Source organism: Fukomys damarensis, unplaced genomic scaffold (genome assembly GCF_012274545.1).
Source record: "Fukomys damarensis isolate Sample0158 unplaced genomic scaffold, DMR_v1.0_HiC HiC_scaffold_33, whole genome shotgun sequence".
NCBI lineage: Eukaryota > Metazoa > Chordata > Mammalia > Rodentia > Bathyergidae > Fukomys > Fukomys damarensis.
In genome coordinates this window covers 27,340,778-27,351,319 of record NW_022900945.1, presented here as the reverse complement: position 1 = coordinate 27,351,319, position 10,542 = coordinate 27,340,778, and positions in this window count along the sequence as shown.

Sequence of the window (10,542 nt, the reverse complement as noted above, 5' to 3'; positions counted from 1 at the left end):
TAGGCAGGGACTTTTAACTTTTTTTTTTTTTTTTTTTTTTTGGTACCAGGGATCAAACTCGGGTCCTTGCACTTGCAAGGCAGACGGCAGAACCACTGAGCTAAATCCCCAGCCCAAAGGACTTAAACTTTATTACCCAGAGAACATTTTAAAATGTTTGGTGAAAATAACCCAAACTTCTATATGGAATAAAAATACCACTCAGAAACGAAAGTGAAACATAGACATTTCAGGGGGAAAAAATTAGTTACCAGCAAGTCTATATTAATCAAAATTCTGAAGGGAGATCTTTAGGCAGAAGGAAAATAATCCCAGATGAAAATACAAAAAATCACACACAAAAAGCCCTATTTGGAATAGGTATATAGACGTGAATATTGACTATTAAAAATAATACTAGTAAACAGTAAAACTGATGAAGAATTAGAATACATGACAACCGTAATGAAAAAGGCAAAGAAAATGGAGTTAAAGTTATTAGAAAATTGTGTCATCAAAGAAGTGATTAACCAAAGGTATGTATTGTTATATCAAAGAAGTTAAGAGATGAAAATGAAACACAAGTAATTCTAAAGACAAGACTGAAGAAAAAGTAAATAAAACACCAGGTCAAATAGAAATAGAATGGGTAGGGGCCGGGGATTTAGCTCAGTGGTTCTGCCACCTGCCTCACAAGGATAAGATCCTGAGTTCAATCCCCGCTACAAAAAACAAAAACAAAAAACAAAAAACAAACAAACAAACAAACAAAAAAGGTAGGTATAAACCCTCTTGAACAAGCAATCACATTAAATGGAAACTGATGTAATTAATATTGGTCTACAGAAAAAGATCAAGACATGCCTTAGGTAAAGGTACACAGATTTGAAAAAAAGATAAACTTTGCAACTACTAATGAAAACAATGGATGTGACTATACTAATGTCAGGTAAAACATCATGAAGAATGCCTCTTAATTATAAGCCAAATCATCACGAAGATTTGACAATTCCAGAAAATTGTATCAAAATACATAAGCCTTGACACTGTAAGAAAAATAGGCAAATCCATAGTCATAAGGGTTGCTGTAACATACTTTGGAATACACAAAAAAACTAGTAATAGCAAAGTGAGAACACAGTTTAAAAAGTTGACATTATTGAGATAGATAATAGTGATCTATGACAATTCCAATATAAACCTATACTGAAAATGTACCAAAACTGACAATAAACAGTCCATCCAGAAAACCTCCAAACATTTCAGGGGATTTAAATAATTCAAACTATGCTCTGTAACCTCTAGGAAAATATGCTAGAAATTAGTAACAGAAGATAACTAGAAAATCCTCAAATTTACCTCAAATGTCTAGAAATTAAAACACTTCTAAATAATCTGTGGATCAAAGAAGTAGACTTTGGGAAATATTTTAAATGGAATGATAAAAGATGGCCCATATTAAAATTAATGGCTGCAGCTAAACCAGTGCTTCGAAATTTATACCCTTAGCTACATGTATTAGAAAGTTGAAAGGTTAAAATTAAACTAGATCTCAAGAATCAAAAATAGTGCCAAATCAAACCCCAAAAATATACAAAGAAGAAAAAGAAGATCTAAAATCAGTACAATAGAAGAGAAAGATGACAAAACTGAGAGGTGGGTCTTTTAAAAGATTAAGAAAAATAATAAATCCCTAGTTAAAAAAAAAAGAAAAGGTAACATCATAAATAAAAAATAGTACTAGAGAATCTACAAACATTGAAAGTACATGATATAATGACAAAAAATGAGGACATCTGTAATCTGTTAATGGAAATTGAACCATTTATCTAAAATCTTTCCATGAAGAAAATGCAAAGTTTGACTCGTTATTTCAGACATTTAAAGAAGAAATTACCCTGATTTGTGTGTAGTATGCCCTAATTTTATACAACTTCTAATAAGCAGTCAACAGGAAATATGTCCATTTTCACACTATGTCATGCTACATAATGAAAGAAACTAGACTATATAAAAAAGAAGTTAGACTGCTCCTAACTCTTACATATGTTATAAAAAAAGGATACTATATGACTACTAATTCTCTGTGTGTAAAAGTGGTTTAACATTTGAAAAATCAATGTAATTTTCTGTGTTAATTTTTTAAAAACAAATATATAGTTATGTCAATAGGCAAAGACTGTCAAAAGAATTTGATAAAATTAAACAGCCATTTATGATTACAGAACAAAAGCTTCTTAGGAAAGTGAATAGAACTTCCCTAAATCAACAGAGATACAGTCCTCAGCAGGTGACTTGGTGGTTAAATTCTGAAAGTTTTGATCCATGGATCTGGAATCCATGAAGATACCTACACTCTATCTTTCATTCAACATTAGACAATACTGTTGAATCTAGTCAGTAAGAAAAGATTAAAATGAAAGGCACAGGACCAGGGATTTAGCTCAGCAGTTCGGTGGTCTGCCTCGCAAGCGCAAGGACCCGAGTTCGATCCCTGGTACCACCAAAAAAAAAAGGCACAAAGATGAGAAAAGAAGAAATAAAATAGGTTATTGTAGATGATAGATGATATAACTACATACAGAGAAAGCCCCCCAAAGAGTTTAAGAACTGTGAGAATTAGTAAATTTAGCCAAAAAATTGCTTAAGATTTAAAAGTTATCAATATTTCCATTTTAATATGAAACAAAATCGAACTTATGAAATGATACCACCTAAAATAACATCAAATAGCCAAGCAATCTAAGGAGAGATGTGTAGAGATATATAATTCTATCCTCACATATGCAATTATGTTTGGTATAAATTTAAAAAGAACTAAATAAAAGGATAAACGGAAGGATATACCAATTTGGGGGACTGGAAGGTAACTTTTATATCATGAAGATAACAGTTCTCTCCCAAATAGCTGTACACATTCAAACCAGTCTTATTCTTGTTAATTTTTTTTTTACAACTGTGCTATTTAAGGTGCTTTGACATAGACTGTCTTATTACCCTCAGAGGGGAAGATGTTTTGAACTCTCCCTTAATGATGTAGTTAACTTGCTATAGGATATACATCTAGCAAGATAAGGTAGCACGTAAAGCGTATCTCTGCATTATAAATTATTTATTTATTTGATATTCTTTTTCTCCCGTCTTAGACCAGTCCTAATTCTTCCTGGATACATTCTTTCCTCCTATGATCTCAGCACTTGGAAAATACATGAGGATTTAATTCACCTCAAACTCCAATCACCCCTCCCTTATTTATCTATTTACTTGTTTGTTTGCTTGCTTGCTTGCTTAACATGCTATATGTTGTGGAAGTGTTAATTTAAATCCTTGAATTTATAGTTAGAAACATTTTTGTACACAACATTGAGGTTTGTAGACTGATTTGTCAACAACTACTTTTGCCCTCTTTAAAAACTAGTGTTATTTAAGGGACCCTAAACATTTTGAACCTAAATATTTAACCAACAATTCAGTAGTTCCAGCTAGACCTAATAATTAAGGCCCAATCTAGTGAAAGCGCTAAATTATTTGGGATCCTGTATGAATTTTGTGTAATAAAGTCAAACATTTTTTGACATGAAGGAGTAGCATAAATTGTTTTGATTATCCATTGCCTTCCTAATTTTGATGTTAAAAGCGGAGTTTTGAAAATTTAATTCAATTTAGATTTTTTTAATCTAAAGGCTGAGGATTGAAACCAGGGCCTCATACATTGTTAGGCAAGTGCTCTACCACTAAGCTACACCTCTAGTTCAAAGGGAAAATTTTAAAACTCATAATCTTAAAAAAAAACCTCATAATCTTATGTGGACTAATCTATTTTCTGATAAGGCTTCTCATGAATTAATATATTCATTGTTATTCAGGTTTTCCCTAGTGTCCATTGGATATATGTTGAAGATGTCATTGGTCAAAATTACATTTGAAGTATAAATGTATAATAAAGGTATAATTTGAAAAGAATGTAGATATATGTGGAGGAGATGTGCGTGTGTGTGTGTGTGTGTGTGTGATCCAAATTCTACTCCTCAAATTAAGATCACTTTTGCTAAAAAGACAAGGTTAATTATTAACCACAACCTATATTTTGTCTGTTTGGTTCCAAATTCATAGCACAGGCAGGAGATTGGGATCAGCTGTGGGAATCTCTCACAAGCATACCTGTTGGCCGTAGTGACAGAACAACAAGAACATTTATTTAAGAAATGTGGGGAACTAGAACAGATAGAGTCTTAAAACCTATTGTGAATGAAAGCGAGGAAGATGAGGCTAGCGCTGAGCAAGACAGAGAAGGGCCAGAAACCAGATAATACAATAAATGAGTGAAGATCTGGGATGCCTGGCCTGAGAAAGAGGAAACTTGAAGTGATGACAGTGGTCTCCAATACTGGAAGTGAAAAGGGATGACAGTCAGAACTCATTCGCTCCTTAGAGAAAAAATATAACCAAAAGTTGGGATTTGGAGGGAGGAAGATTTCTGCTAAATACAATAATATGGAGAAGCCAGTTTAGTTCTAGAACAACATGTGGTCTTGTGATTTCTTAGTCACTGGAGACACATTCAAAGCAAAAATAACATAACCACTGTCTTAGTCTGTTCCCCCTGTTACAACAAAGCACCATAGGCTGGAAAATATATAAACGAGAATTTTTTTTCTCACAGTCTAGAAGCTAAAAAGTCCAAGATCAAGGCCCTGGCAGATTCTAGGTCAGACGAAGGCTACTCTCTTCTTCCTAGATAGTTCCTGTTGCATGTGGCAGAAGGGCAAAGGGACAAATGTGTGAAGCTTCTAACATAAGAGCATTAAGGCTCATTTGCAAGTGTAGAGCCCTTGAGGCCTAATTACCTCCTAAAGCCCATTCTTCTTAATATTATATGTTAATAATTAAGCTTCAACATATGAGTTTGGGGGCTGCACATTTAGACCATAGCAACCACCTTCAAGTATATTGTAAAGATAAAATTTTTAGGGAAAAGAATGTTGGTATGTATCACATGTAAATCCCTTTATAGCTTTGAAATTAAAGCTCTGAAGTAAATAAGCTTTATTACTACTAAGCGTTCTTCCAAATATGCTTTTATATGGGAGTGCCCTTTGCTGACATAGCTTGCATCTTTGGTTTGACACCCTGAGAGGGATCGCCTGGTTTTGTTCCTGGTTCCCTCCTCCTGTCTTCCTAATAACATAAATGAATGTCACTATTGTCTTGTTGGCTTCAAGGATTTTTGTATAATTTAGAAAGGTTTAGGTTGGATCACATACATTTATTTACAACAACTCAATATTCAGTGAGAACTATATACTATCACTGTGCTAGATAATAGAGACCAAACAGCATTAAAGACACCCCTTGTCTTTGTGGAGCTTATAACTTATTCTGTTAGAAGCTGGCAGTTAGCTCACAGTGGGTTCTATTTTTAGACTTATTTGAAAAAGTCATATTTGTTTAAGTACCGTGTTTTCCCAAGAATGGATTACAGTGTTTCCTTGTAAGTGAAGTCTGAGAATAGAAGCAAACTTTAAATTGGAGCTACTATGGTATAACTTGTATTATTCCAAAAGTGTTGTCATTCCCCATTTCTAGAATTTTACAAAAAAAAAAATAATAAGCATAGCTATCTCCACAATTTTTTCTTTTAGGAAACTTTATTTTAAAACTACCATGGGGATTGGTATGTAACTCAGTGATAAAGTATTTGCCTCTCATGCACAAGGTTCCTGGGTTTGATTCCAAGCACTGAAGATTAAAAAAGAGGAAGAAGAAAAGGGAAGGAAAGAAGGAGGAAAAAACAAAGGAAGGAGGTGAGAGAGGAAGGTAAGAAACTACTGTGAACTCCATTTAAATATGTCCTCTGCTACTAACTTAGATCTGAGCTATTCAATTCAGCAACTAAAAGCCATGTGTGGATGTTTAAATTGATTAAAATGATATAATATTAATTTTTTAGTTCTGCATTTGCAATAGCTGTATTTCAAGTGCTTAATAACCATTAATCAACCATATTTGACAATGCAGATGTAGTATATTTCCTGTTATGGTAGAAAGTTCTGATGGTCAGTGCTGATTTAAAGAAAAATAATTGTATCGAGAAACTGATATTGTAGATATATTTAAATGTTTAAAATAAAATGTAACTTCCATGCATGACAAAAACTCCTAGAAAAATTGTGAATAAAAGAGAATGTTTTCAAGCAGCAGTGCCAACCTTGTTGGCTCCAAGAACCAGTTTTTCCCTGACTGGTGGGTGGAAGTGGTTTCAGAATGATTCAAGCACATTACCTTTATTGTGCACTTTAGTTCTATTATTGTTACATTGTACTATATAACGAAATAGTTATGCAACACTCTGTAGGGCAGAATCAGTGGGACCCCTGAGTTTGTTTTTCTGCAACTAGACAATCCCACTGTGGGATAATGAGAGACAGTGACCCCTGACATGTGTAACTTCTAGTCTGCTCTGTAACCTCATTTCGGTTGCTCTCACTGCAGAATGCTGTTTCACAAATAGGAAGTTGGAAACAAGCTTTCAGTACTTTTGTGGCACTGAAATCCCAGGTCATCTAGAACCTGTGGAAATTTGAAGTGTCTCAAACATGTTTAAGGCCACCACCATTTGCCATCTCAAGCAACTTATCCTCTTCTAGCATGAAAGTGAATTTACTTGACTTAATCACAAATAGGCTGTAGATCCATTCCTTCCCATTTCAGGGGTCTTTTGAGGTTGGGAAGTAATGTTCAAACTCTTCTGAAAGCTGAGATAGGTGATCATGTAGAAGGTAGGAGAAAGAAAGCCCTGGCTCAGTCTCATTCAAAATCTCTGCTAATATTTGAAATATGTTAAACACCTCAATATTCACTTGTCACACCTGTAATTCCAGTTTTGCTTTTTCTTTTTTTTTTTTTTTTTTTTTTTTTGAGACAGGGTCTCACTATGTAGTCAAGACTGACCTGGAACTCACTAGGTAGCCCAGGCTGGTCTCAAACTCACAGCGATCCTCCTGCCTCAGCCTCCTGAGTGCTGGGATTACAAATGTGCGCCACCACATCCGGCTCCAGTTTTGCTTTGAATGCATCCACTTTATGTGCCAACTTGAACACAGTTGTCGTTCTCCCCTGAAGTGATAGATTGAGTTAATTGAGCCAACTAAATATATCATGAGTAAGCAAATTTTGCAACCCCTCCCTTGTCACTGAAATGTGCTACAAAGGGTGACTGTTCTTCTAAAGAAAAATCTTCGGAGCAGCTCTTACAACTCAAACACTTGGCCAGTGATCTACCTTTAGAAAAGCCATTTATTTCTCTATATAAAAAGGAGATGCATACTCTGCATTTCCTCATAGAGCTCCCTGAACAGATGTGACTTAAAGGTATGTATTTTAATGTAGTGGATAACTTCAATCAAATCCAGTGAAACATTGTTAAGTTTAGGTGACTTTTTTTGGCTAGCTAGCCTTTCTCTATATGTGACAGTGTGTAGATTACATTCAAAAGTGATGTCTTTGACCTAAGTAGTAAAATCAAAAAGCTGTCCAGTCCTGGAAGCCTTTCCATCCATGTATACACTGACACAAAATAACCAGTTCAGTTTTCCTGATGTGTGATCATTCAAAGACTTGAATAGTTCTGCAGCTCTGGTGCTGGTTGGCAGCAAAAGTACATGTAACATAACCCATGAATATCCTTCTGAAAATATATTGCTCAAGAACAGGCATCATTGCCTCCTCTGTCAACACCAGTAGACTTGTCATCCTGAATTTTGTACCATGGTGAATCATTAATCCTGTCTATCAATTGTGCTTTAATATCCTGTGCTAGTTTGTCAATTTTAGTTATTATGCTAGCAGAAAGATGTGCTACCTTTTGAACTTCAGCCTCTCCTAAAATTTTGCTACAGATGTTCTTAGCGGGAGGCAGGATCAGTTCTTCACCAATAATAAAGGGATTCTTAGCTTTAGCAATGTGGTCAGCCACCAAGAAAGATGCTTTCATTGAAGATACATTTGGTGAAGTGGAGGCTTTCAATAATTGCTTCTATTCTTTGTGTTCATATTTTTCTTTTGAAAAATTCCAAAGGCTTGTTTTTTAATGTAAGGTGCTTGGTTCCTATGTGATGAAGGTTTTACAGCTTCATTAGATAGCTGGTCCCCAGGTATTATACAAAGTGTGTTTGAAGATTGTGAATCACCTGTTGCAATGAATGCATAATCTGAATAGGACTCATTATTTTTTAAAATGCTGCTTTCTGTTGGCAGTCTTAGTCATCTGCTGTTTCAGCATTGGGTCTTTCCCCCTTTTCAAAGAAGCTCTCCAGTGACATTTGTTATTCATTTTTGGCTGAGGTTAGCTGGCGGTTTACCAAAACTGTGACTGAGACAAGTGCACAGTGTGAGAAAGAGGCATAGATGGAAAATAAAATAATGGACAGGCCACAAATGGACTAAACTGCGTGTCAGGTTCTTTCTTAAAGTCTGGCACCAGATGCAGCTGTACAGTTGAAATACATAGACTTACTTGCCATTATAAAGCCTGCCAGCAGATGCAGCTTAATTTTCACCTGCCACTCTCTGATAAGATTTTGTAGCAGCATGAAAGCAATTGATTTATTATGGTCTCCGTGCAGTCAAACCCCTCTGCCAGTGTTAATCTGTATTTGCAGCCCCTCCTGGGGCTAACATCATCATCTCAGATCCACCTTAGGTTTTCAGGCATTAGACTCTCATAAAAAATTCAACCTACCAAGGTACCTATCCAGCATGTACAGTTCACATTAGTTTGTGCCTCTGTGAGAATCTAACGCTGCTGCTGATCTGGAAGGAGGCGGAGGTCAGCAGCAATGCAAGTGATAGAGAGTGGCTGTAAATGCAGAGGAAGCTGCCCCTCGCCTCTTGCTGTGTGGCCTGCTTCCTAACAAGCCACACAAGCCCTGTCCTAACACCGAAAGAAGACCTTCTTACTAAACCAGGTGAAGCAGTGGCACCTCAAGATATTAGCAAAATAGCACAATTTAGAAAACAGCCTTTTTGCTATATATACACAAAGGCATCATACTTACTTAAAAGTATCCTAATCATTGTGTACAATATGGGTGGTTATATATTGATTAAATGCTAGGAATAGAAGAACAACCAGCAAAACTAATTCATGTAGAAGGTATTGGCATAATGTTTAAATAGCAGAGTGAAAATTTCTGAAGCAAAGCTAAGTACGGGATATGTTGCATAAAGTGATGATTCTTGTTTTGTTTGTTAGTATGCTGTTTGTTTTTTATTTTGGGTGCTGAGGACTGAACTCAGGGCTTCATGCCGTTAGACAAGACTGTAAAAATTCTTTAGAATTTCTGCTTCAACAGTTTATCAGTCTAAATACTCCAAAGCTCAAACTAGACAAAATGAGAATTTTGAGTAAAAAAATACAGCTTTACTATGATCTGTTCTTAGCTGATTATTAACATATATGTACCTGTACTTTTATTTCTTTAACTGTAACTGTTTTATTCATTTTTTTATGTATAATGATTTTTAACTGCCAGAACTGGTACTGATTTATAAGTCTTCATTGCCACTGCAGTTATAGACTTGAGTAAAGCTAATTTCCAACTTCTATTTGAAAATAGAACTCTCTATGTTAACTTTACTCTGCAATTTAGTAGCAATAATCATAAGATCTCAAAGACATGGTAACTAAAACTTAGTAATTCCTATTTTTTCTATGCTGGGTATTATGCAATATATTCAATTCCATTTAATTTATTTACTTCGAGTAATGCCTATATAATACAAAATAGCCCACTCACTATACAAACAGACTGGGCTTACTTTCTTAGTAGCTACAAATCATGGCCCTAATAAATTGTTCAGTTGGGATTTGAATCCAGTCTGATTCTTATATGTATTTATTTCACCTGTTCTAGGGTTCACAATTAAGAATAGTAATAATGATAATAATTTAAAACCTTAGTTTTCCACTGTCATTGTACACCAGACAGCTCTAAGCACTGTTCTTGTTAGATACTTACACCACAGGACAATACAGATGCACACAGGAGCACTTCTTGACAGATGAAGGCACAAGTAGAGCAGGAGCTGAGCCAAGACCCGGGCAGGTGGCTGCAGAGCCTGTGCTCTTCTCCACTGTGCTAGAAATTCATCCTTTACTAGGGCAAGGATGTGCTTTGGTGCTTACAGGCCAAGTGCAGTGGGTCACATCCATTAGGGTGTTCTGTAATTGTGGGGAAGGGCCTGGGACAGCAAATCACAGAGCGTTGCCTTGGGACCCAGGGAAGAGGGGCCAGCAGCCCCTGGTGAGGAAGGAGGTGAGATGAGACAAAGACTGACCAGTGATGCTGCCGGGCACCTCTCTGCACGCCCCTGCCCAAGGGTGTAGGAGAAGGACCGGGTGACAGGGAAGAGGCCTGTGGGCTGTGCGCAGGGCCAGCTGCACTGCAAAGTCAGAGTGGTGTCAAGGTGCTGAGTCACTTGATATCTCTCAGCACCAAGGAAGAGTGTGAGCAGAGGCCTGGACCTTTCCAGAAATTGGGGTTTTTAGGGGATGGGGGTGCA